Genomic DNA, 27166 nt, shown 5'->3' on the forward strand with positions numbered 1-27166 from the left:
GAGTCATGTGTCAAAACTGAGGTTACATGTAATAGTAATATTATTATGTTTGTTAGTCTGTGGAAAAAGACTCGAGTTTTGGCTTGACATTTCAATTTTGCAAGATTTTTTTAGATCATTTTCGAATTTGAATTAGGAATATGATTAAAATTGTTCTGAAGAACTTTTATGAAATAACATTAACAACAATCTAAATGTTATTTCTATAAATATATCACGTATATATAATTAGATTTTGGTTATTTATTAGGTTTAATTTTTTTTTAATGAAGGCTAAAATAATCTATAATAATTTTAGCGACATATTGGAGTTCTAAATAACACGTTATACCTACATAAAGTATAGAAAGCCAATAGTCTCGGTACAATAAGCTGAACCAGATTCCATGCCGGAACACTATGACAATTCAGTAAATAGACTTGAAAATGCAAATTGGACATGGAAAACCGATGAAGCCTGATAAGAAAGCGATTTTTAAACGATCAAATCTAGTTCGTTTAAACTTGCTATTTAAAATGTTCCGTTTTTATTGTGATTAAATTTTTTACTTATTTAGTAAGTATATAGTTTTAATTTCCTTTTTTGTATCCTTTTGGGGGTAGAACTATTTTCAAAAAAGGGAACATATTTGCGATATTGTCAAAGTCATAATATTTGAGTAGAACGTACTATTTAGACTTGCAAGCACTAAATTAAATATACGTTTGCCCACAAATTTCAAAAACCGAAAGTCGATATGACTACTAAGTATATTGCAACTTAAGAAACAATTCATAAAATTTGTGTTTTTGTGATAGTTAACTTATATTGAGGGGCTATACATAATTGTAACATAGTAGAATATTGTTTTTTTTTTTTAATTTTTGAGATAGAAAACGTCCCTGGACACGATGGCAAAAAAATAAATAAAATTTAGTATTTAGTACAGTACATAATAAATAAAAAACATGTTAGGATGGGTACATATACAATTGCGTTACTTTTATTATCATCGTCTCGATTAAAGTTAAGGAATCATAAATCTGTAGGTAAAGAAGCCAAATTAATATCACTTTTCGACAGTGATATATTTTTGCAAGCCAAATAAACCGGGATAAAAATACAAAATGATACATAATTATTATTTAAAGTCAGTTAAGAAAAACTATTAAATAAACACAGAAAAATATAGCTCGACGGGTACGGAACCTAATATGTAAATCGAATCTTGTGCAATCATCTCTTCGTATTTTCTGGTATTGAGTCCATCTACTTACGTAAGAAATTGTTCCGCTAAAGATGAACTAAGGCGAAAAGTACTAAAAAGTATTTTTATTGCACTGCATGCCTTACCTAGTGAGTCTACGAAATTTGTTTCGAAGATAAATGGAATTATTTTAATGATTTACCTTGGCTTCGGAAAACTTAAATATAAATGTAATTAGTTAATAATATTGGTATGTGTTATTAATATATAATTATAAGTATATACAATTTATGTAAATTTATAGGTAATCGTATAAATAACAAATAGTTATTACAAAATAAGATCTAATTATATGAACTTAAAGAAGCTTTGTTTGACAAAATCAGCAAATATGTCAATTGTCAACTATCTCGTATTAATCCAATAAATCCCGTCCGTGATCTACTGTTAGTACATATAAGATTTTAGAGCCATTTACTGTCAAATCCAAAAGCTGATGAACCTAATAAAAATACATCTATTAAATCCATTTGCCATGATACTATATTTAGAAAAGTAAAATATAAAAGCTAGTGTACGATCAACCTATGAACCTAAATCACCGTTATGTGAACTAAAAATATCGTTCAGAGCGACCTACTTGTGGTTTCATGTTGAGGATAGCATCCATTGTGCCAGAGAAACCTGAGAAGCCGTGAACGGTAGCTAAGCGATCTTTTAGCTTAGATTCTATATCTTGTCTATCTAGGCTAAGTTGTGTGAAACTACAAGGCATGTTACAAGTATTTTTAATACACATTTTTATTCAAACGACAAAACACTGAAGGATTTCGCAGTACACATCGCAACGTGGTATTGGTTATTACAAATAACTAGGTAACATTAAATATTACTGGGATGTTAAAAATGTAATACTATCTGTATATATAAAAATGAATCCCTATTTCCCTATGTCACGGCATCACGCGTAAACAGCTGGGCCGATTTCGTCTTTTTTTTGCTGTGTTTGTTTTTGTCAGGAGAAGGTTCTTATACGGAGAATTTTTTTTTAAATGCGGGGAAATTTGGATAATGTAGGAATAATTTATTAAGTGATACTGACTTATGTTACGATAACAATTTTTTTTTCAGTGCATAACGCTGTTACAATTCAAACTTTTTTGATATATAACCTTATTGCTTACATTGATAGAATGCATGCTGCAAATATTTTCTAAGAGGATGTAAGACAAATGAATATCGTTTAAAACAAATGCTTCGATCGGAGTTATATATTGATAAAATACATATAAAATAATTACAGTCGCTAATTGTTTGTGGCATCTATCTTTAAAATCTATGTTTGTCACATGTCCATATAGCCTGTTCCCGTGTCGGAATACCAACAAAACTATTTATATACGCGCCAGAAAAACAAACAAAGAATGTTGTATCATAAAGCATTAGCATAAACACATAGTTTCTGAAATATTTTTGAAATTAATAATAGCAAATCGAAACTAATATTTAAAAGACAGACGTCTTCTGTCAGGTCCACTAGTCAACGATACTAACTGCTATCGGGAAGAATTCTCAATATGAAGATTAATATAATAATACAAGAATCTAAGATGAAACAAAAACTATATACTTATTGTCATGTACTGGTTATAATGGGTGCGGACAGTGAGAGGCGGACCACCTTGGTGCAAATACTTCCTTCTAATATAAATCATAAATGATCCGTGTATGGAGGGAAATATGTGCTGATGGGAACACTAATGTCTAGGATATATGCTCGTAGAATTGCTACAATTTTAAGAACTTAAAGCGTAAAATTTGTATCTTTTTGTTATTTTTTTAATTACAGCCATGGCCAAACTCAGACTAAAACTATACTAAAATATAAAATATTAATTATAAAATAACATAAAACACAATAAAACACAATTAATTATTAACAAAATTCCCTCTGGCATTAAGTGTCCATGGGCACCGGTATCACTTAACATCAGGTGAGCCTTCTGCCTGTTTGCCGCAGTTCTATAAAGAAAACTTTTTCTACGAATCTCTCATGTGTTGAGCTTTCCTATTGTACCAAAATATTTTTAAAATAAGAAAGAAAATAAAACCCGCTTCAAGTTTTATTTCCTAAGTTGCAATAGTTTAGTTCGGTTCAAAGCTAGCATACCATTTATTTAGCGAAATTCTGTTTATTTTTGCAAGTTTAATGACTATGAGGGTGTAAATTCACCTGCCCGGAAGTCAAATCCGACAGCTGTTACATTATAAATTATAAGAATTTAGACATCCTTTGGCAATTTAACCTTTTATTATTCTAAATTTCTTTCCTTAATTATTTCACATATTGTTGATTTTCGTAAGATATTAAAAATCTTTAGGTGGTTCTTATGTTGATTCTCCTTCTGATAAGATATACGATTGTGTATCTCCAAACAACAAAATAATATAGATTTATCTAGATTATTTTGTTGTTCCCACAAGAATTTCAGTGCGTGCTCCTTTACCATGCCTACTGATAATAACAACATCTTATAATATCTTATTAATATAGTTAATTACTTAAAGATGTCATGTGGAACATGGTGTAATGGTTGCAGCTCCTAACAAACATTGAGTAAATCAAAAAAAACTTGACCATTGAAAACAGTGGCGGAAAGTTTATTCAAATTCAAAAATCATTTATTCATGTAGGTAACATAATGTACACTTATGAACGTCAAAATAAGAAATTTACATTAAATTCTTCTAAATTTACATTTACGGAAGAGAAGAACTGGCAACAAACTCTCCGCCACATTTTTTCATCGCAGTTTGACAATTCTTCTCGTCCGTACTACGCTCTTGACTTGAGAACTGGCAATAAATGAAAGATTAGAAGCATTTAATATGTACATATTTCGTTGCTTACGTACATAAGTGTACATAGCGTTACCTAAATGAGTAAATGACAATTTGATACTGTAAATCGTCCGTAACACACTATCGAACTTTAACTCAGAAATTGTGTGTTTTCACAACATGTCATCTAACACTTCAACACCAAAAATGACATTATTCAAGTAATAACAAGAGTTCTATCACACAATAACAACGCTTTGTTTCATTAATAACACAATACAGATCATTTATCTTGTAGTTCCGCTATTAAATTATTTTCGATTAGGATACGGGCTGATGAATAGTTCCTCGTGCCTTCGTTAAGTGATTAAGATTTATTGTACATGATAAGAATCGGTAACAATTATTAATCTCATTTTATTGATATTAAATTCATAAGGTCCCGTTTTTTGGAAGAGGCAGACGGTATCAAACTCTTTAAAAAGAAAATTTATTTGTTCATTAGTTCAATTAATAATATTTATCTGCTGCTAAGCACACAAACTATAGTATGTAGAACAATGTCAGAACCTTGTATTTTTTTGGTAGAATTAACAGAGTCGCTCAAAAGTAAATATACGATAAATTGTATAACCGAAAAAGCAACATTTAGCAACAAATATTTAAGAATATAGACATTGTATACTCCATTGTGCAGGCCTTATGTAAGGTCAATATAGAGTCGACTTTTTAATAAACTTATACCAGAGAAGGATTGAAATCTTCACTGGAATTTCCGACAGAGACTCAGATATGAATGTGTATCAAGATATTTTTCATACAAGTCTACGTCCCCACAACAGCAAAAGAAGACGAGCTTGAAACGTATTATACAAACTTCTATCAAGCCTTGGATCTAGCACATAAAACATATTATATGGGTGAGATTACTACCCAAATATATCCTTTATGAGTCTGTTAAAATTTACTTTCAATGTCCAATGCACTGAAAGACGGAACATTCTGATTAGAATCCATGACGCTTCGTCTCGCTTTGATAGCCGGAACCAATGAAATTACACAGAGTTATTGGAAACTATCGTATCGCTTTGAAACATCTAACAGAATGACATTGATCACAGGTCATTTTTTAAAAATATATTTAATGTAGTATATTATATTAAATAACAAAAGCTGACCTGGCAAACATTTTATTTAACAAAAATATGGATTCACAGATTTGGTTTTTTAATAAATAAAAATTACCTTATACATAATATACTTCTATGAGCACTAGCGTTTAAACTAGGCCTAGCCTGTATCATAAAAGCTGCAGTTGTTGCAATTGGTAAGTTTGAACTTCGACAACAAGATATGAATTTAGTGTCATTTAGGTAAGTTAGGAAAGTAATATTTAGTTTTAAGGTGTTCTATTTTAATTAAATTTTCAACAATATTACAGACTGAAGTTAAAAAATTTAAATAGCCTATTTATTATTTTATATTACCAAACAAGTTTTCTACTTCATTATATTTTTGAGTTTTTAGCCATTGTATTTTTTATGTAAAGTATTGTAATTGTAATGTTTGTAACGTCTACGGGTAGGTGTAGTACATAATTATGAAGTATAAATTTGAATAAATACTGTTTATTGAATTATTTAAAACAAATTTTATAACGGTAAAAATGGTGAGTTGTTCTTAAAATAAAGACAAATATACCTTTTTTAATTACATACATACACATAAATTTGCGCACCGCTGATGATGACACGGCTTTCTATGTGTTACTTACTATGCTTTAATCATCGATTACCCAAATGCAAATATAAATATGAAATATATTGTAAAAAAATAAAATAATAATAATTAAATTTTAAGGTTAGTTATTAGATATATTTTTATGTATTAGGTGATGTAGTTGGAATAAAGGTTATTAAATTTGTAAAAAAACGTTCACTTTATTTCTATTTTAACTGGCATGAGTGTGAAGAATTCTCGCAGAATTGAGTATATGAATTATGCAAATATGTCTCTGAAATTGATTGTTTTTGTATTCAAGCAAGTAAATACGGTGTTCCTCACCAGTTATAACATTTTCTGATACGCAAGTAACTAAACAAAAATCAAATTTTATACTTGCCGTGGAACAATTCCAAAATCCGGTATCAATCTTAAAACATCAATGTAGGTCATCAAAATCACATATAAAACTAGGCCGTTTCCCAAATCTCGTGATTCCTACGTGAGGCCAGCTGTAAGGTCACATAATATAAGCTCATTATCAAATATAACAACGATATTACATACGTTTTGTACCTATCAATCAAACTGGAGGTAAACGTTCACCTCCGTTCATTGTCTAGTTCTTGTTTGTTTCTTTAATATAATGATGTTATATTCCTTCGTTCACGCGTAAGATTTGACTATCAATATGACAGGTTTAACAATCGTACCTATATCAATTTCGTTTTCTATGTTCTTCCCGTTGTCTGGATCTTCTTGTAGAACTACTTAAGTCCGTTTTATGATAGACAAAGGGTTTCAACGCTTACTTATTACTTTATTTATATTTATTATTATACAAATTGTGTAGCCGAAGTCGCTGGCTGTAATAATACATTGAAGATCTAATGTTATTCTATCTATCTCTTCTAAATAATATTATAATATAATTATAATATTATTTGTATAATATATATATTAAATCAAATTGTACATATTATAGTAATTCTTATATACCTAATAACTAACCTTAAAATTTAATAATTAAGATATATTATTAAAAGTAGTCCCTTTAGGCAAGGTTCCGAAGATACTGGCAGCGTTCCCCCTTTGAATAGCTAATAGCTAGCTGTCTTTTATTTATATTCGCAGTATAATAGTTTTTAATAAATTAAAGTTCTATTTAAACGCAAAGTTTAATTCCAGCCCCTAAAGTTGTAATGTTGTTGTAATAATAAATATTAATCTATGAAAACAGGGTTAAAATATGACAATTTTAGATTGATTAACAATTATTCACGCCGCCTTATATAGTCTTCAAAGGCCATATTAAATTTTATTACACGCATAATATTTTATTGATACTTCATAGTGTATTAAACATTTTATTGCGACATACAAAGTCATTCCTATTTGACATTTATACATATAACATTGTTGCAATAACCAGATTGTGTACATTAAACCTCAATTGTAGGTTTTAAGTACGCTGTTATGAGTATATAACAATTATACGGGTGAGAGAAGATTCAATTATTGAAATCCATATATTTCTATCTTAATTCTTCTTAAAAATAATTGTACTTAGCTTTTTTTCATTTATAAAAAACATTGACTGCGATGCAACAGGAAATTTATCATCCATCGCCATTTGAGGTAAACTTTAAATTAATTTCATTCACACAACTATTACCACAGCACTTCTATAGGCCTATAATAGGCCAGCCTATACCTGCAGTATGTACCTGTAAAAATCAATATTCACAGTATTGTGAGAGCCAAATAAACTAAACACTTTTAAACTTTGTATAATCTGACTAACATCCAATTTGAATCCAACATTTTCTTCAAAATATTTTTAACAAAAGAGCTATTAGTATAGAGTAGGAGCGGTCAAGTTACTTCATATCCTGAGGGCGTACGTTCATGTAATGTACAACATCCCTAAAATTTCAGGAATAACGTTGAAAGGGTTATTCAATTACACATCAGCAGCTTTGATTGAGCTGAACAACAGTCAGTCTAATATTGATTTATGACACCAAAATAAATTCTATTTTTAAAAGGACTTCCAGTTCCGGTCATTGGTGGCGGTTGGATACGGAAGTCTCCACTGCCCGGTACCGCGCTTCCGCTCGCTCTTTCCGCAGTTCCGAATTTCTTGTTCGTAAAGTGCTTGAAGCTGCGCTTTGCATCAATCGATGTTTCTTAGTACCCAATTAATAATTGCTTTTAAGCAAACAAATGTGCCCTTATGCGTCCTTTACAAAAAATTATCAAGGACATAGAAATCTAATGTATTAACCAAGACTTTTAGCACTGATGGTTTTAGATTCTTAAATTCAACATAAACTTAGCGTTATACAAGTTGACAAACACGCCATAAGTTACATTATTTGTGAGTGCTTTCGCCACGTCAACACTGATTATCTGGGACTAAGTAATTAGTAATTAGCAATTACTGTAGTTAATAAGCAAGCTTACTTAAGCTTAATTGATTTGAGAAGGTACAATTTCACAAACATACCACGTACATATCGACTGTTTAGCATTACAAAATTACATGATTTCATTGCGTTATGTGTATAAAAAAAAACTAAAAGCAACAAATTATTTCAAAGTAATGATTATTTTTTCATTTTCTTTATTGAAGAAGATTTACAGCTTATTACATACTAATATACTTAACATAATGTTCTATTTACGCCATTAATAAATCTCTACAAATAGTCAAGTACTTATAATATTAACTGGATAGGTAACAATAAATGATTTTATTCAACGATATAAATATATTATATCAAAGAAAGTAATAAAATACGTAGCAATTGGTTAAGTAACACTCAACAGATTAGTATAACTTATACACTTATAAAAACTTATGATTATTTATTATATCTATTTTCACTTGCCGACGCCACACTTGAGGTGAATAGGTCAATATCACAAGTTAAACTGTTAAACTTATACCTAAATAAAGTCAATTAATTAGATGTATATTCAAGTTTCCATCTAACAACTAGGAATTAGTATATAATTCTTGTTAGTTTAATGCTCGCGAGGGAGGGCTGGTTGCTAGTTACCAGTTTGTTTTTCAAGTTTATGGTGAAAGTGTAAAAAGAGAATAGCGTTATTATTAGCCAGGTCTATAACCTTGGGTCATAGCCCTTAGGCTTTCTGTCCCTGACAGAACTCTGAAGTTCTGTAGCTTCTTCTTGGATAATTATTTTTCTTAAACCGCAAAATTGGTTGTCAGCCTGATATATTACGCCGACTTAGGATCTGTATGGAATGTTAAATGCGCAGATAGAAATAACAGCGCTTCAATTTGGAGGTGTTCAATTGCAAAAACCATGACACCATTTCATTACATTTGAATTTGTAGAAATCTTTTTTAGGCAAGTGGAGCTGTTTCTGATCAGTATTTAAATAACAAAACTCTTTAATCTAACTATATCAGATGTATTATTTTATATTTCGAAATAAAAGTAATATACCAACGCGCAGGTCATCCATCAACCCAAGGGCCAAGTAGAAGCAATTTTGTAACAGTTGGTAAAAATTAATCTATCAACGCCATTCAGTTATAATCTCAAAATTATTTCCATAGAACATTACACAACACCAGTAACATTCAACTGTGAAAGCAACGCAAAAACAAAAGTGAGAAAGATGAAAGTATGATCGAATTTTTTTTCGCAATCTTCCCAGACCTTTACAATGGCGTTTGTAAATAAAACGAGATAACGTAATATTCTCGACGATCTCGTGCATAAGTAATGAAAGCGTTGCGCCATCGCTCATAGAAGTTTTGAACTTAATTTTTTAGATGTAATTAATTAAACGTTTTCACTTTCGTTTGACGCTCAGCGTGAGAATACGCAACGCTTTTGGCGTGGGCGCCATTCACGATTCTAATACGCTTAGTTCTATATATTATAGGTAGTATAATAAGCCAGGTGTTGAAATATCAAGAACACGACTTCTAGTGGTTCCGGATCATATTGATTAAACGGAGAATAGATTAAAAGGTTTTTAACTTTTTCTATAGGGAATGATATATTAAAAATACATTTTGGGCGTTTCCCTTTGGGTCAAATTGTTTCCTTCCTAAGTGATTCCTTAGTAATTCCTTAGTATTCTAGTAGTAGTCTTATAATGTAATTGTAATTCCTTAACAACAACTAACAGCCCAAACTGAGCTGTAAATGGCCTTAAAGCGTAATTCTATTAACAAAAATTAAGAACTCAAATAAATTAAGCATATTAAAAGTTCTATCGTTTAACGCCCAAACCCAATAACATATCTCAATCCGTTATTGACCATCCGAGATAGACATCTTAATCCAAATATTCTTGAATGTGCCAGTAACGTACGTAAAATACAAGCGTAAGATAATATGAGAGTTTCCTATTTATAATTTTCCATAAATATTGTAATATTTCTATATTATTAAGTCCTGCAATTCTATCCTATGAAATCTAGTAAAGGGCGTACGAGGACAAGATGGTAGCAGGTAGCCGTATGAGGCTAACGAAATGTCAATCTAAACTTGTTTAGCTGGACCCCGGCAAGCAACGATGTCAAATGTCAAAGTGTTTGTAAATACTTTAGTTTGTTACAGTTAACTACGCTCGCAGGTATGCAATATTTGATAAAAGACGAGTGACTTTTTATCTCCATTTCGAAACTTGGTATGACTCCTATTTATAAAATCTTAGTCTAAACTCTGGATCTTACGGATTCTTATAGTGGTAAATGTATGCATGTGTGTATGTTCCATCACGTAATTTTTAATAATGAAACCAGCATTCCTGCCTTCCTGATGCTCAGAAGTTTCCTGGACTCTTCGAGGGTTTCTTGGGATGCCATAGCCACCCACTCCAAGCATACATGGGTGACTGATTCCTCTGCGCTGAAACAGCCGTGCCCAAGGGACTGTCACGAGCCTTTGCCCAAGAGATGTTTATTTTTCTCGCTCGTAATTGCTTCTATTGATCCATACAATATTTTCTTCAAAGACACAACATACAATTATATAAGTTATCTTTGTCCGTAAATATATATAAGATATTGTGTGTATTCAGCAGACACGATGATGCTTGAATTTCTATGTTTTTAATAAAATGACCAAGTTCTTTAATTTTTCAATGTTTGTTAAGTTTCTTTACCAGTTTAGATAATATCGATGAAGAATGATTATAATAATATAATACTCCAAAATGCACTGAAAAGTATAAAAGAACTAGAGATTAAATACAGTACAGATATATAATCCTGATCATTGTACCTAATACTTTGGACAATAGAAACAAATTAATAAAAAAGTCAAGGTTATTTAATTTCCTAACCCGATACAATGACAAGCGAAAGTGAATTAACTTCAGTCAATCATAGCAATTACGATTTAATTACTTTGATAATGTGGACAAAATGAATTATTGACACCTGCGGCTAACCAGATAAGCGGTTCCTTATTAGCTTTGTTTCATAATTATCCATTGTTTAATATTTGCATAATATATTAAATTGTTTTTAATTAAACTAGTTAACACAATAGAAATTTCATATCCGCAAGTGTAAATGACAAATAATCAAATGGCGATTTAACGTCCAGCAAAGGACATATTTGTTATGCAAGGAACCGAACTTAGGACTTTTTGTGAGCCCCAGAGACAAAGTTTTATATTAAAAAGCTAACCTGTCTGTGTCATGTCAAACACATGGTATATTTGTTTGACAGTTTGATTAAAATGCTTTACTAAACGCCAGATATAAACATCAGACAGTCTGCCTACGGAATGCCAGTATCAAATTCTATATTCAAGTGTTGAATACGTTACAGAACAAGTGAACTTGTAGGAGACTCATAAGGAATGCGTACAAATGCCAAGCTTAGCCCATAAACGATGCTTGAAATGTCGGAATCGTGATTTTTGCGGAGTAATATTTCACAACTGTGTGTTATATGAACTTGTGTACGTTATTGTAATAACGGAAAAATATATTACATACAGTTTTCATATATTTAATCTACTGTTATCCAAAGAAAGTAAGATTTATGTGAGGTGTTATTTATGTTTTTCTACAAAATACACACATACATATTTTATATCTAATAAATAAATATTAATAGAATATTAAATATAAAATGTGTCCAAGAAAACTTTTAAACTATATTATGATTTTGTGTCATTTGCACATTACTATTAGTTTAAATAATTCAGCCCGAAAATTCGAAAGCCTTCATGAATAACTTCAACCATTTTTAAAAGGCCTTCTAAATATTGGCCTAGTGGCTACAGCGGACGACTATTTTTGGGCAACAAATACAAAAGACAATATGAGGCCAAAACCTAAAAGGTTGTAGCACCACTCTTCTGAAGCTATTTGGTTTCTAATACATAATAGCAGATCATAAATAGCGACAGTAAATTTGCTTAAATATAATAAAATCTTTGTTGTCAACGATTATCGCTCACTTTTTACCTCAAAATGCAAACTCAATTTCGAAAGGGACACAGAACTGCAGAGCTATCTAACTAATGGTTTTATAATGGAATCATAATGCTATAAGGCACCAAGGAAAGTAGGCGAGGTCATTTAAATGAGATTGTAGTCATTTTATCCACTTCCTATCCGCAATTTACATGCAACAATGGAAATTTCTGTTTAGAAATTGCGTGTATGTTTAACACTTTCAAGGTTAAGTGATAGAAAAGTAAGCCGAGATTCTATATATCAGTTGTATATGCAAGTAGTTTTCTATTAAAAAACCATGATACGGATTGTTTATAGAATAATCAGTGTTGAGACAATTCTACCACAATTTTTGATAACTAGCACCGAAGCTTGTGAAGATAGCTTAGCGCAAAAAACGTAAGACACAAGAACACGTAGCTTTTAGTAATAGTAATAAACGAATTTCAAACCTGTCAACTGAAAAAGCAAAACTATAGAATAATATTTTTCATCTATATATAACGTCCTCCAGAAATGCTTGGATAACCAGATCTGAAACGCCACTTAAGGGCTTTGAAGGAGACGCCGAGATTGTAACTTAAGATATTGCCTAAAATTTTGAATAAAAAGACGCCATAAGGTTTAGCCTGGTACATTCGCAATTACGACCTCTATCGAACCTTAATGTAGAGGACGTCGCCTCATTAATAAAAATGACTTCTGGAGCCCACGAACACAGGGTCCACCATCACGTGAATGTCCAGGCTATTCAACTCTTTGATACCACGGGCGTAGTGAGAAGACTGAAAAGAACTAGTGAATTAGTGTTAGTGTACATTAATATTTAGTGCTAAACAGTGAGTGAAAAATAGAACACAAGAACAGTGTCTTCCCTTTAATAGAGACTGTAAGTAGACACTTCCTTATGATAAAAATCCTATTTAGTAAATTAGGTCAGACTTAAATTACTTATTAGTCTTAAGTTAGGCTAGATCGTAATGTTCCATCATATCTTAGTGAAGACATCTAAAGAGAAGGTGTACTTATGTACACGCGTTAGAAGTTATACTTCTTTAGCGTATGTAAAAAAATAACTAAAATGCAGTCGTGATTAACGATAAATATTAAAATTAATCAAAAAGATTTTATTTAAATAATTAAATACTATCACCGTCGTATATGAAATTGATATAAAAACACCATAATAATATTTATTTATTCACATTTAATTGTACTGTTACAAAACACGTGTTTTAAATATAAAAATACTAGAATATACAACTTGAACATAGTTATCGATTTCCATGCCACCTAGACCTAACTTTACGATGTCGAATTTAGGTGTCGGTGTGCGCGCGCATCGTAAAAATTCACTCTCATTATTTTTCTCCATCGCACCAGAAGAACTTCAAAAATAATAATAAGATTTCTTAGAGACAATAATTGAGTTGACAGAAGCAAAAACCCGAATAAACTATGCCGTAGTAAAGCAATAAAAACTAGGTACAAAATCCACAAGATTAATTGCCCTTTAATGGCCGCCATTTTTAATCTATTCACTTGAAGAATTCGCCTTGGTCACGGCTGACCTCCCAACACGGAAGAAAGGTAACAAGCTCCAATTACCTACTTCTTTTGTTTCAATATCAATATCGGTTTGATCCTATTTTTTGTGCGTCTGCGCAGAGTCCAAGCAAACATTATTAATATTTTAAATTTAATTTGTCACGTTGAATGTTTCCTTATTTTTTGTTTAGTTAAAAATATTGCCGCGTAAAATACATAAAAACACGGTTTGCATTTCAGGTTTTTAACGTTCTGAATATTAATTATTCCTTCGCAGGAATTTAATAGGATGTTTCAGTATTACGCAATGTTTTCTAAGCATTGAGTGTCCATGGGCGGCGGTATCATTTAACATCAGGTGAGCCTCTTGCCCGTTTGCCCCCTGTTCATTAAAAAATAGCACTTCCTGATGGAGATGATAATTCCATTATACCAAAATTATTCTTTAAGAAAATTCACAAATATTGTGCAAGAATTTTACAATATTAACAATTCACAGTATTGAGTAATTATCACATGTAAAACAAACTTTTTGAGACTTATTTACTTAACGGTGTGGTTAAAAGGGACACAACGGGACATAGTTGACGTCATGTTATTTAAAGTATTACACATTATTTAATAATAATTTAAGTAATGATTTTGTCAATCAATAAAGTACAGACGGAAGACAGAAATCTTTAACATAATTTATGCAGAAAAAGTAATATTTAAGTATGTATTAATAAACAATAAACATTATCTTCGTTCTAGTTAATAACTAGTATATACAATATTCTTAACCTACAAAGTACATAGTAATAATAATAATTATCTACCAGGCGCCAAGTCTTAATTAGCGCCGTACACTTGAACCCTATGACACAAGAGTCTCTACTCCAATGGGAAAAATTCAAAGTTGGAGGAATATTATTTTTATGTAATAGGAGGCAAACGGCACTTTGCCATAAGGCTCGAAAGTGCGTTACCGACCTTTCAAGACTTTGTACGCTCTATTCTTGAAGGACCCTCATCAGGTGAGCCTCCTGCCCGTTTGCCCCCTGCTCTATAAAAAAAAAAAGAATTGATTCGGATATACATCAGTTGACAGCTGGTTCCACATAGTGGTAGTGCGGCAAAAACTACCGAAAATCATTAACGGCTAGTAAGTATATTGGTGGCTGCGCCAGCATTTGTGCTTGTCCGAGGTAAGACAGGTCTAACTCTTCCACACAAGTAATATCTCATAACAAAGCCAGTGCCTTCAAAGCATCAAGTATTGGGAACCTTAATGCTTCTAGTCATAATTATAGTATAGTCTAGATTGTTAGACCGTATAGTCGGAAATAGTATATTTCGTTTAAATGTTTGCAGTCGATTACCGAATCTAAGAACCTTGCATTCACGTACAACGTAATGATTAGTGATAACTCGAGAAGTGGTCACGCGAACTTTTGCAATATTGGAATTATGTTATTATGATGTGACCTTATCTTTAATCTGAGTAAATCTGTCTGAGAAAAAATAATTGTTTTTATATAATTTTCTATTGCTTGTATTTTAAGGCGTGGCATTCCTTTGTAGTATAATCGAAAGCCGGGTTGTTTCGGGTTTTATGTATTTATGACAAGAATTATGAGGATGTTGATACTTTCCACCTCACCAAAGAGGATGTGAGGAAATATTGTTTTATCTTTGAAATATTTAGTAATGTTAATTGTGGTTTGTATAATGTTAAAATTCAGTTTCATTTTATATGATTTATTTATTCATTTGTAATTATTTTATGTTCTCTGTCTGCTTGTTAGCTGTAAGTACTAACAAATAAATAATATAAGCACATATTATACATATGTTAAACGTCACATAAGTTTCAATGTTTAACTTGTATAAATGACAGGTACTAGAAACGCAACAACTTTGAATTGTCAAGTCCGTACCGTATTTTTCATGCTATTTATAAAATACTTAAACCACTTCTTGCTCGTTTTATTCTGGTTGCCCGGCGATTAATTGAGTTTATATAAATAATTGTAGAACGAAAGGATAAACTTGATTCATTTGCAGCTGTCAGCTTAAAAAGATTAATAAATATGTTTAAGACTTTAAACACGCATTTAAAAGAATTGACTTTGACACACTGTTAGTTTAAATTTATGAAATTGTTATATATACTATCGTAATTGTAACCTGTAATTCATCAGGACGGGTTTGTCAGGAGCTTCCTGTCTTCTCCTTAAAATTAATGGCCTCTTAATGAAAACAAAACAAAAAACGATATCTCTTCTCGTCTGATAATTATTGGTTAAACGAAATGTCAAAGGATATGGGCGTTTCTGTCATGGCTAGAGATACCAATCATAATGTTGACATTTTTTTTCTCTGACATTCAGTTGTCAGTATTCATACCTGATAGGAACTTGAAGCTTCGGGATTTTATATTTAAAATTAAATTAAACTACGCATCTAATCATAATTAAAACTACTTACGGAACTACGGTCAGTAATTATGTTACACAAGGTTTATTGAACATGGAATAATTTTTCCCTATATAATTGTATGGTTTTGAATATTTTTTATAAACATTATACACTTAAACTTAGTAATAGAGAATTAAGAATGTTACAAAAAGATTTTAAAAATTTCCCACTATAATACTAGAAGTTTTGATAGGGACAAAACAAAATTATGTATATATATTACACACTGGCGTTACAGTTGTTACGTATAGTGTCTTTATATAGTTAGTATTTACATAAATTATGCTAAGTCATAGACTAAAGATTTTTCACTGACTTTAATCAGTCGTTAGCTTATCGAACATTAAATTTCGACGTAATAATTAATTGTAAGTAAGGTCTGTGAATCACGCAAAAATAATGAGTATAAAATTGCTCAATCCACAGGCCCCGTCTCTATCCACTATAATAACATGTCCATCATTGTTGATTATAATTTTACATACACAAACTAATAATAATCACGGATTTGCATTTACACTAATGCAAATGGACATCTCCGGCTGGACATAGGTTATGAGTTTGACGGACAGCCCTGATGCATGTTTCGTAGGAAGTAATTGACGTGAGTGACAGTAGACAAGGATGAGCAATGATTTGACAGCTAAGACAAGAGATTTACTTACAACCTATAAGCCCTTTACCAGTATGGGTAAAAAAAACATTTGTGTGTATTTATGTACACGAGTTAATTTTTAAATCTTTTAGTCCATTGAACATTGAACATTGTTACATTTGCTGAACATTTCATAGAGAACGCATCTTTAAATTCCTTAATATTAGTTTTAGTTAAGTTAGTATAAGTATTAAACAAAATTTAAGTTAGATTTATTTTTTTAATTTTTAGTGGTCTAGTTTTTGTATTGCCTCTTTTAGTAAAAGCCTCCTCCATATTTTTCTATTTCTCTTTGTTTTGAGCAAGTTCCCCGTTAGTTCTATAATGTCATCTGTTATAGAACTAACCACTTTTATTACCAAATCTTAAACCTCAATTATACTAAATTAGACAAGCATCACCATCACGCCAATTTCGAAAGTCATTAAAGGATTAATGATGTACTATCGAACTGCATGCTTTCGTGATTATAATAATACCCTCAGGGTAAACGGAACACAAGCATGCCCCCACTTAATTTGGAAATCATCTTGAAAAGCAATTTACATAAATTTTATTGTGTGTATGTAGGTAGCAGGATTTTGTTTGTTGCCGTTTTTAGCTTTGCTATTTATTTATACATACATTCTAAAACACTGTGTATGCCTAAAAATACAAGAAAATGTGACATCACAAATTTAACATACATACACATCAATTACATTAGAACATAAGCAATATATCAAAGGAAAAAACTAAACAAACAACAAAAAAATAATAATAATGGCTAACAATTAATAATAACCAAAACTAAAAATGATAGATAATATGACATTAAGACAAAAAAAAGTGACGCTAAGTTGGTAGACTTGTAAAACACATCAATACCTATTTATAATTCAGTTGTAAGAGCTAGACAGCCAATTCACTGGAGCATTAAAAGAAGCAGATAAGCGAGCCATATATACCTATGAAAGACTTTTAGTTCGAGTAACTCTAGGATTACAAAAAATAAAAGAAAAGGAAAATTGTGTAAGAAGATTAGTGTAAAATTTGATATAAATAAACTAGATCAATGAAGGCACGTCGGAGTTTTAGAGTATCTAACTTGAAATAGTCCAAACGAGCCTCAAACGTTTGCAATACACCACGCAAGTGTAGAAATGTTTTCGTACTGCTTCCATAGTATTTACATGCATTTTGTACTGTGGTGACCAGATTACAGTAGCATACTCTAAAATACAATTATTAGCACATGATTGTTAAACAAAGAACTATATTGATCAAATATATGTAATATAAATTTTTATGATCTAACTGTAGTGTGTAAATAAGCTCTAAGGATTACTGTCCTTTATATACATTTCTTATTTTAGAAGCATATATCTAATGGTACATGGGTTATGGCCGTTACTAGCCAAAAAACCTTTCTCGCCCGCAGGCTTTTTGTGTGCGCAGCGCGATATTGTGAGCTGAAAGCCTACATTAAGAGGCTTTGTATGTAACCACGTGAAGTTTCATTAAATAATGTCGAATAAAGGTATAATTTTGGAATCAAAACCTTTTATAATTCATAATCTTATTTTATATTGTATGGATTTTTATTTATACCTAAAGTTGGGCGTTATGGAGGTTTTTTTATATGCGCAGTTGACATTTTCCTGAACGACATAATACTGTGAAGAAACAGGCAACATTTTTTTATGAAACAGCATACAAAAATACTTACAACCCTTAATTTTCTCCCCTATACGAACAACCCAATAGGGGTTTTATTATAGTAGATAGTTATTTTTCTTGAACTTAAAACAATGTCTTCTAGTAATTTATAAAAATGTTAGTTAGTTAGCTAGCTAGTTATGTATAAAAATTTAAGCAAACCCAATGTCAAGAGCACGTTTTTGCAATTTTTTTCTTCTCTCACGACCTTTCGGAAAGAATATATAATTAATAGATTGGCACTATCTGTTCTTGACATTTAACACGTCCACGTCATAGCATTTATTCGATACTTTATTAATAGATTAATACTGTATTTAAATTTTAGTCATAATTTAAATCGGTATATTGTACTTAATCAGTTAGTTCATATAGCACAGTGGTAATCAAACGGCGATCTCTGAGTTGTTCATTGCACCAACACAACATTGTATTTTCCATGAACCCCAAATTGTGTATATATGTATCGTAAAAATCAAAAACATTTCGTTTCAATGTCTTTGGTAATAGTCAAGTGTGTTCGAAGACAAATATTAAAATTATCACACATATATACAAAAAGGTGATGTAATTCGAGGTTAAAAAACAAAGATCTTACCTTGAACGCAAAGAGAGGTGCTAACTTCAGCAGAAAAATCTGAAATAAAAAGATAATATTATTATTAATTTTACACCAAAACTTTGTCGGAGACGTCATTACTATACGATATTTTGAAACAAACGACAATTCCTATAACACCGACACAGTGGTCACGTGATTACTTTCGAATAATATCTCATTATCCATAAATGATACGTAAAGTATGGAAAAAGTAACGACATATATTTTTCGGTGTATCTAAGAATAAACATATATACGAATTGTTTCTTTCCGTATGTGTAAGTTAAACAAATAAAATGGAAAATTCACGTTCGATCTGTCAAACATTAACATTATCGTATAGTTCGTACCTAAAATTACTTCAAAGTATGAGTAATATGTATCGTCCTTTATAGTCATTTGCATGTTAAACTTAAATGTTAAATGTCAGCTAAATTGAACGAAATTGTTTTTGAACTGTCACAATACTAAATTTAAAATTCGAATTCCGTACTAGTCGTGAGTATTTCTACGAAAGACTAGGCGGTATGATCGAAAAACTATAGCCGGCGCCATGGGCGAAAAAAAATCTTGTGAGTATGGAAGTTTCTATAGTTATTTCAGGAAGAAATTATATGTCATAAATAACATCTCAAGTAAACACGCCCAGCCAAATTAGGTAACGCAATGCAACATTGCTTTATTGAAAGTGAAAATAACGAAAGTAACAGGTGATCAGACTGGTTTGGTCATTTTGACAAAGCCGCGCGTGAGATGAGAATATGATATTCCGTATGTGGGAAAGAGATAGTTTATTTATTAAATAACTATCAGCGTTATGTAATCGGACATGTTTTGGCGCAATTAATATGCATGTTGTTTAATCTGTCAGTCAGTTCAATTACAATAATCTTGGATCTATTTGGACATCCCGTTTCTCACGAGTTATAGGAAACATACATATAGAACTATCGCCTTAATACTTCCATACTAAGTTAGATAATGTCCATAATAATAATGAAATTTTATTAATAATTATAAACTTCATTTTTAGTGTGACAACTGGTGTTAATTCTGACTTTTGTATTTATCACTAATTTCATATTTGTAACCCCCTTTACGAAGAACGCGTTTTGATCAAAGCTCACCGATGCTGGATATTCTTGAGCATTCTGATAAACGAGCAGGGTCTAGCTCCTCTCACTGTTTTTATGATTTTAATTACTTATTTAATTTAATATAAGCAAAGTTAAAAACAAGAAGACAATTATTATAATGTTTACAGAAATTTAACAAGATATCCTATATGATATAATATCAAACATATAATACGTTAATATATATAGTTCTATGGCTACAATTAAAGAAGTCACGCGCGAACCTTATGCGTTACTGTCAACATGACCCTGCAACGAATGATTTTCCCGTACGTCAAAAAGGATTTTGACATAAGGGAGTACGCGCTAGTATCGTTCCTGAATCGTAGAAGTATAGTAGTGGCCTATTTAAACAATTACTTTGGTTCTTAAATTTAATAAGTTCAATTTCAAAGACATAACCATATATCAATATTATAGATAGTATAAAGTAATATCTACATATAAACAGAAAACAAAAATAAATTTAAAAAGTTTGGTCCCTATAGCAGTGTAACTTTGACGCTGTCAACATTTCCTCGCTGTATTGCGAAACTATCTATGATTATTATTTGTATGAAATTAAATCTTAAGTCTTCATTTTGTGCTTCGATAAACCTTAATATAGTTTCTTCTATTATAAAGAATAAAACATCTTATAATTGTTTAGTTACGCGAACGTAATCTCAGTAGTACACTGACACCGGACGTATGCTAAAGGCGCGAAGCGGAAATGCTAACGAAATAATTTTACGACTATAATGAAATTAATCCATCCATTAATCCAATTGTTTCTTCCGTATGGAAACGACCAGTGACGTTGGTTCTATTTGAATAATAACTGACGTATTACAAAAAAGCATTTTTAAAGCATTAGTATTTCTAAGCACTGCACTTTATTGTGTACTTACTATGTGCGAGCGTAAAGTTTATTTATTTTGATCTACTACAAAGCAAGAAAGCGTTGAGACATGACATGACATGGCCGGCAACGCACACGCGAGCCCTATGGCATTGATATTGTCCATGGGTATATAACTTAACATCAGGTGACCCTCCTGCATGTTCTCTGTTCTATAAAACTGTTATTGAATTTAACTTATACGTAAGAAGTTAAGAAAAGGTTATGTAAGAAAAGAAACATATAAAAACAACTAAACTATGAATAACTCAAGGATAAAACAAATCTTGGCAAAATTGTGACGAATATCAAAAATCTATCTATAGTAATGTAATTTTTTTAGTTAGACTACCTAGAGACAACCCATTATCCAAGTTTACATTAACCTGTTAATTAATTTGTCAATTCAACAGTCTCCGCTTATAACATAGACCAACGTCGCCCACAGGCATGATCATAAGACGTTGAACTCATACGCATATTGAATTCTAATCGTTGTAACCAGCAATTAACTCTTGCGCACCTTATACGTCTAAACTGATTCACTGAACTACATCAATATTGGTTATATAATTTTTAATTACTCAATAATTTCCGTGCCTTATAAAAGGTGTTACACAAATATAAGGCGGTTTTGCAGTAGACCGAAAATGGCCATGCATTAATAGCTGTTTAAACGTTGTATTAGATGTTAACAGTCCTGAGGAACCTATCTTAGACCCAAAAAATCGACGGAGATGGTCAGGAGGTTTATTACCGACTTAGAAATAACTAATGATGACCAAAGAGAATGTAGAAATAAAAACATCTGAGTCCCGGACCTTAAAGGTTATAAAGGTACGGGCTTTTTTTATTTGTCCTGATCTTTTTTTGTTTACAGGAGTAAACATTTTATGAGCTGACTATCACCAATATTCGTGTACCTATGTCTGGTAATAAATATCTTTATTTCTGAAAAGATGGGAATACTTTTTACTTAAAAGGGTTCCCAAATCTAAACATAATAAATTGTTGTCAAATGAAAAAATAATTATTTATTATGAATCTGAAATACGAGCCGTAATTATGGATTAGTAGATTGTTTAGAAGACGATTCATAGAAAAAATCAACACGTTAATTATAATGAAACTAAGAGATAGTGTATCGCTTAGTACTAATGATCTATGAAGGCAGAGTTGGGTGCGGCAGTATTCAAATTTTATGTAACTTTTTTGAACATTCATTAGCCGACCGTATTTATCTTAAACTTAAACGGAAAACAATTATTACATTAACATAACGTTGCATAATACTATATCCGGCTTGAACAAGTTTAATTCGATAATTATCTACTTACTGTGAAATGAAATTAGATACTTCTGATTGCTGTATTTATAATAATTATAACGTAATCTTTAAAAGATCTTATCTTCAGTGTTAAAGATTCTGTAATAGTTTATACTTAATAAAATAATTGCTTTAATTTATTTGTTTTCGTATTTAAACCTTGAGTAAAAATCTCGAGCATAACTTTATTACTTATTCTATGTCTTGATTCCTCTCTCTATTGATAACTCAAAACTCAACCACCGTAACCGTCATAACTAAAACAGATATGGCATAAAATAAAAAGGGTCCTAGTGTAATTAAATCTTTTTAAAACATGCAAATCGAACTCGGAATATAGCTTTTATATGAGAAGGTTGAAGCTTGTCATGATGACCAAAATATTTTTTATAACAAATTGGAAACGCGATAAATTTTAAATAATGTCAATAAGCGACTTTCTGCTAACAAGTGCTGTCTTTCGACGAGAAGAAGAAAATAAACAGACTTTTCATGATTTATTTGTATTACCAATAGTTACATTGTTATCTATACAGGCATAAGTATTGTTTTGTTATACCATTTTTGATTATACACACAAAAAATCAAAATCCTTGCAAAGTTCAAGCAAAGATAAAATGCCATCAATGCAAGGAAAATTCGCCTTGCCAATAAACCTATTGTACTATTTGAAGCGCTAATGGAGACAGCTTTTCTTTTGTTCTTAGCGATCTACAAACTAGCCAATAGAAAACCACTTTCATTATCTATTTAACCAAATTTAATCCACGCGTAATGTTATTTTCACGTGCTTTCTATTCACATATTGCCAATGACGATGCGTTGTGTATTGAAAATGACCCTATGGTATATTGGATTTTATTCCGTATTGAATCGTGTTAGAGATCATATTAGCTTGCTTTTAGGGTGCATTTTCTTGTATGACCTATAATATTGTGCTGTATAATTTAATAGTCTTAAAAGTCAGGCGATATTTTACATTGATTGTTTAGTTTTTCATCTCGCCAGACTACGTACTTAAAACCTGCTAGAAAGATTAATTGTACGGGGCGGTAATCCGTGAACCACAATTTACAAGTATTAAGAGTAGAAAATATGGGCTTTAGATATCTATGAATACAAAAAAGTATGAGTCAATAGTTATTGAGATGCAATACAATATTAAAACGGAAAATATAACTTTATTATTTATCCAAACACTGAAAAACAAAGTAATTTTCTGCTGCCTAAAAATTATTTGATATTTTGGAATCATAATTTCGACCTGTTCTAGCCACTTTTTATCACAATGATAGAAGAATCTAAAAACATTGAAATCAGGTCAAACTATAAACTCCTTGTTTAAATATACTTGTATGTGCTGCAATCTTTGTATGTGCTACATATTTCTTTATTATTACCATCATAAACTATAATAAGCATGACATTTTAAAGACAAGTTAATAATCATGTTACAATCAGTTATTTCATCCATTATACGTTTAACAATTTAATAACAGACTCGCGTGTGATGGTTGGTTTATCTGTGCAAAGAAAAAAAACAATGTGTCATATCATTTAACGTCTAGCGATCGTATACCATACCATAGTTTATGATTTTTGATTTATGTTTAAGCCTTTCTTCTCGGCACCAAGCGTTCCATACTCCAGTTGTTTATATTTTTCTGTGCTAAACTTGGTCGTAGGGATCAATCGCAAAAAGACAGGGAGAATATTATACATATTTTTATTTTGGTTTCTATACTTTAGCGAATTAATTTTACACGAAATTACTTAATTTATATTTTAATATTTTTATTTAATGTAGATTTTCTAATAATTTAATAACACGTTCGCTTAATAGTGAACGTAGATTAGTATACATTTTTTTTAAAGAACAGGGGGCAAACCTGATGTTAAGTGATGCCGCCCATGAAACCCACTCTCAATTCCAGAAGATTCGCGAGTGCGTTGCCGGCCTTCTAAGAATTGGTACGCTCTTTTCTTGAAGGACCCTAAGTCGAATTGGTTCGGAAATACTTCAGTCGGCAGCTGGTTCCACAAAGTGGTGGTGCGCGGCAAAAACTGCCTAGAAAAACTGCCTAATACTTTAGACACTTTATACATAATTTTCCATAGTTGATTTTAAATATCTCATTGCTTTCCAGTTATAATACATACAAATGTACAAGATAATTTACGAGTTCAATGGCTATGCAAAAATAAAATAAGTGAAACTATGAAGGTTTGGTGTCACAAATCATTTTTAAATAATTTACATAACAATTTAAATACACTTGTAAAGCTAGACGTGGTAAGATTTTCTAACGCTTAAAAATGTGTCACACAAAAGAATTAACAATGAGACACGTACCAAAATACTACAGTAGAAACTATAGGTAAGAAAACGTGGTCGTACAATGTTTAGTTGGTCTGTGATCAGAAATATGGTTCAAAAGGTTCTGTAACTAGATGGAACATAAAGTGGTCAGCTATGGAGAATCTATTTCAAGGCAAGCAATCAGATTTCGGTGTACGCCAAACATTTTTTTTTATAAAACAGTCAAACGGGCAGGGCTTACCTGATGTTAAGTGATATCGCCGCCTATAAACATTACCATTACCAGTGTGGCAAGTGCGTTACCGGCTTTGTAATGTTTGATATACGTAGTGTGTGCTTACCACTAAGCCGTTACTACTAAGTAGAATTAAAACTACACTTAGATTTAGACTTTTTTTTTATAGAATAGGGGGCACTTTTCACTTTTTCACCATCTGAAATAGACATCTTAATCCAAATATTGAAAATAGCTATCTGTCGATACAAGCTATCCATGGTAGGTCGGTTATGTGTATGTGGATAGAGTATGAAAATGACAAGACAACTGTGCCAATATCCTATCTTAAGATTTGAAATATGCCACTTTTTTAAATATTTAAAAAGCTATTTGATATTTTTTAAACATAGATATGAGTCAAAATGTATATTTTAATATTATTTGTACGGTTTTATTAACTTTTTTTGGTTTATATTGATGATCTTAATATGAGTGTAAAGAGCAGAGTGATGCATCCTATCCGTCGCAAAAATGGATTGTCCTCGTGGGGTTTGGTTATTGGGATGCAGATAGGATATCAATCAACTGTCACGGTCTGATCTCAGATTGTGGATTAATTATTGGGTTCCGACTTAAACAGACAAGGCAATTGCTACTTAATAGCCCTCATTTAACTTCTCATAAGGTGTGTTTTCGTCTTACTTGTTCCCGTCCTACAGAGATACATTTTTACGTAAAGATATTCCACGCAGTATATCTCCACATACGCGAAGATTCGAAATCGACACAAGTCAGGCTTCAATTGTTAGACAAATATGTACCAACGTACTACAATGGCGGGTGAAAGTTACACTTCCTTTTTCTCACAAGATATCTTCATACGATTGAGCCACGGAAACACGTAAGATCGTTTCACTAATTAGTTTTTGTTACAATCATGTCTGTAATAACTGTTATAACTGCTTTACGCATAACAGTATGTAAATTAAAGCATTAGCTCGTATTACTCACTTCTTAATGATACAAAGAAATTTATATATAAAGAAGCTAATATTTTGATTTTATTTAATGCGGTCCACGAAATACGTTCCTAAGAATTTTGTGGACTTAAAACTGTTAATTAATATATATATATATATATATATATAAACCTTTGTTTGTGCTCACTAAAATGGTCCAGATGTGTGCACATATTTAATACAATATTAGGTATACTAAAATTTAACATTGCAATGACAAATAAAAGTATTATTTTATGATATTGTGAAATTCAACAAATCCTTCGATTTAATAATGTCCTATTTCTGCATATTTAAGATAAATTAAATATTCAGTGACCTAAATTTCCCAAGACTGAATACGTATTTCCTTTCGTCATCGACCTTGAGTAAAGGCTTCTATCGTATTTTTAAATACCTATGCTTAAACACCCTGGCCTTATATGACCCCTGAATGCTCATCTTAAAGTTAAACTGATATTGAAGTTAGTACACTTTTTCAAAAGCTGAAATTTGAGTATTTGTTTTGCGCAACATTGTAACAAAGGCAACTAACAAGTATAATTTCTATTTTGAATACAGATTTCGGAGGTTATATAGAAATCACGGAGATAAAGAATGAATGTTCCTGGGTCTTTATTGAAGTCTCACGTTGTCATTACTGTTTTGAATGTACTTATAATAATTATTATTAATAACGTGGTCGAAAAGTATGCCCATAAATTATAAAATCATTTATTCATATAGGTAACACAACGTACACTTATGAACGTCATAAAATGAAAATCACATTAAATGCTTCTAATTTTACTGCCAGTTCTCAAATCAAGGGCATAGAACGAAAAACAAGATCTGGCATTAAACTGTCCATTAGTTATTAAGACTATATCGCTCGAATTCTACCATTTTCAGGAACAGATCTGTCTTATTTAATTATAGCGTTAATGACGGAAAAGGACAAAAGAGTACGTCACTTAAAACAGAGCAATTAAACTGATTGAGTTAAGAATAAGGGCTAAAAAAATTTAAAGCGTTTTGTTTCACTTTCTGTCGCGCACAACCTCTTCGTGGAACCATCTGCCAATAGAGGTAATTCCAAACCAATGCGACTTA

The 27166-nt window shown here is 31.2% G+C and overlaps 1 protein-coding gene across 1 annotated transcript in view; it reads right to left on the reverse strand.

Annotated features, from left to right (window-relative positions):
* The window catches only part of LOC111003064, a 102742-nt gene that overhangs the window by 52572 nt on the left and 23004 nt on the right, over positions 1-27166 (reverse strand). Inside the window, exon 2 of the mRNA XM_022273424.2 lies at positions 19173-19211. The gene's annotated coding sequence lies outside the window, so the exon portion shown is untranslated. The remainder of the gene's footprint in view (positions 1-19172; positions 19212-27166) is intronic.

This window comes from Pieris rapae, chromosome 4, assembly GCF_905147795.1.
Source record: "Pieris rapae chromosome 4, ilPieRapa1.1, whole genome shotgun sequence".
In the NCBI taxonomy this organism is placed as follows: domain Eukaryota; kingdom Metazoa; phylum Arthropoda; class Insecta; order Lepidoptera; family Pieridae; genus Pieris; species Pieris rapae.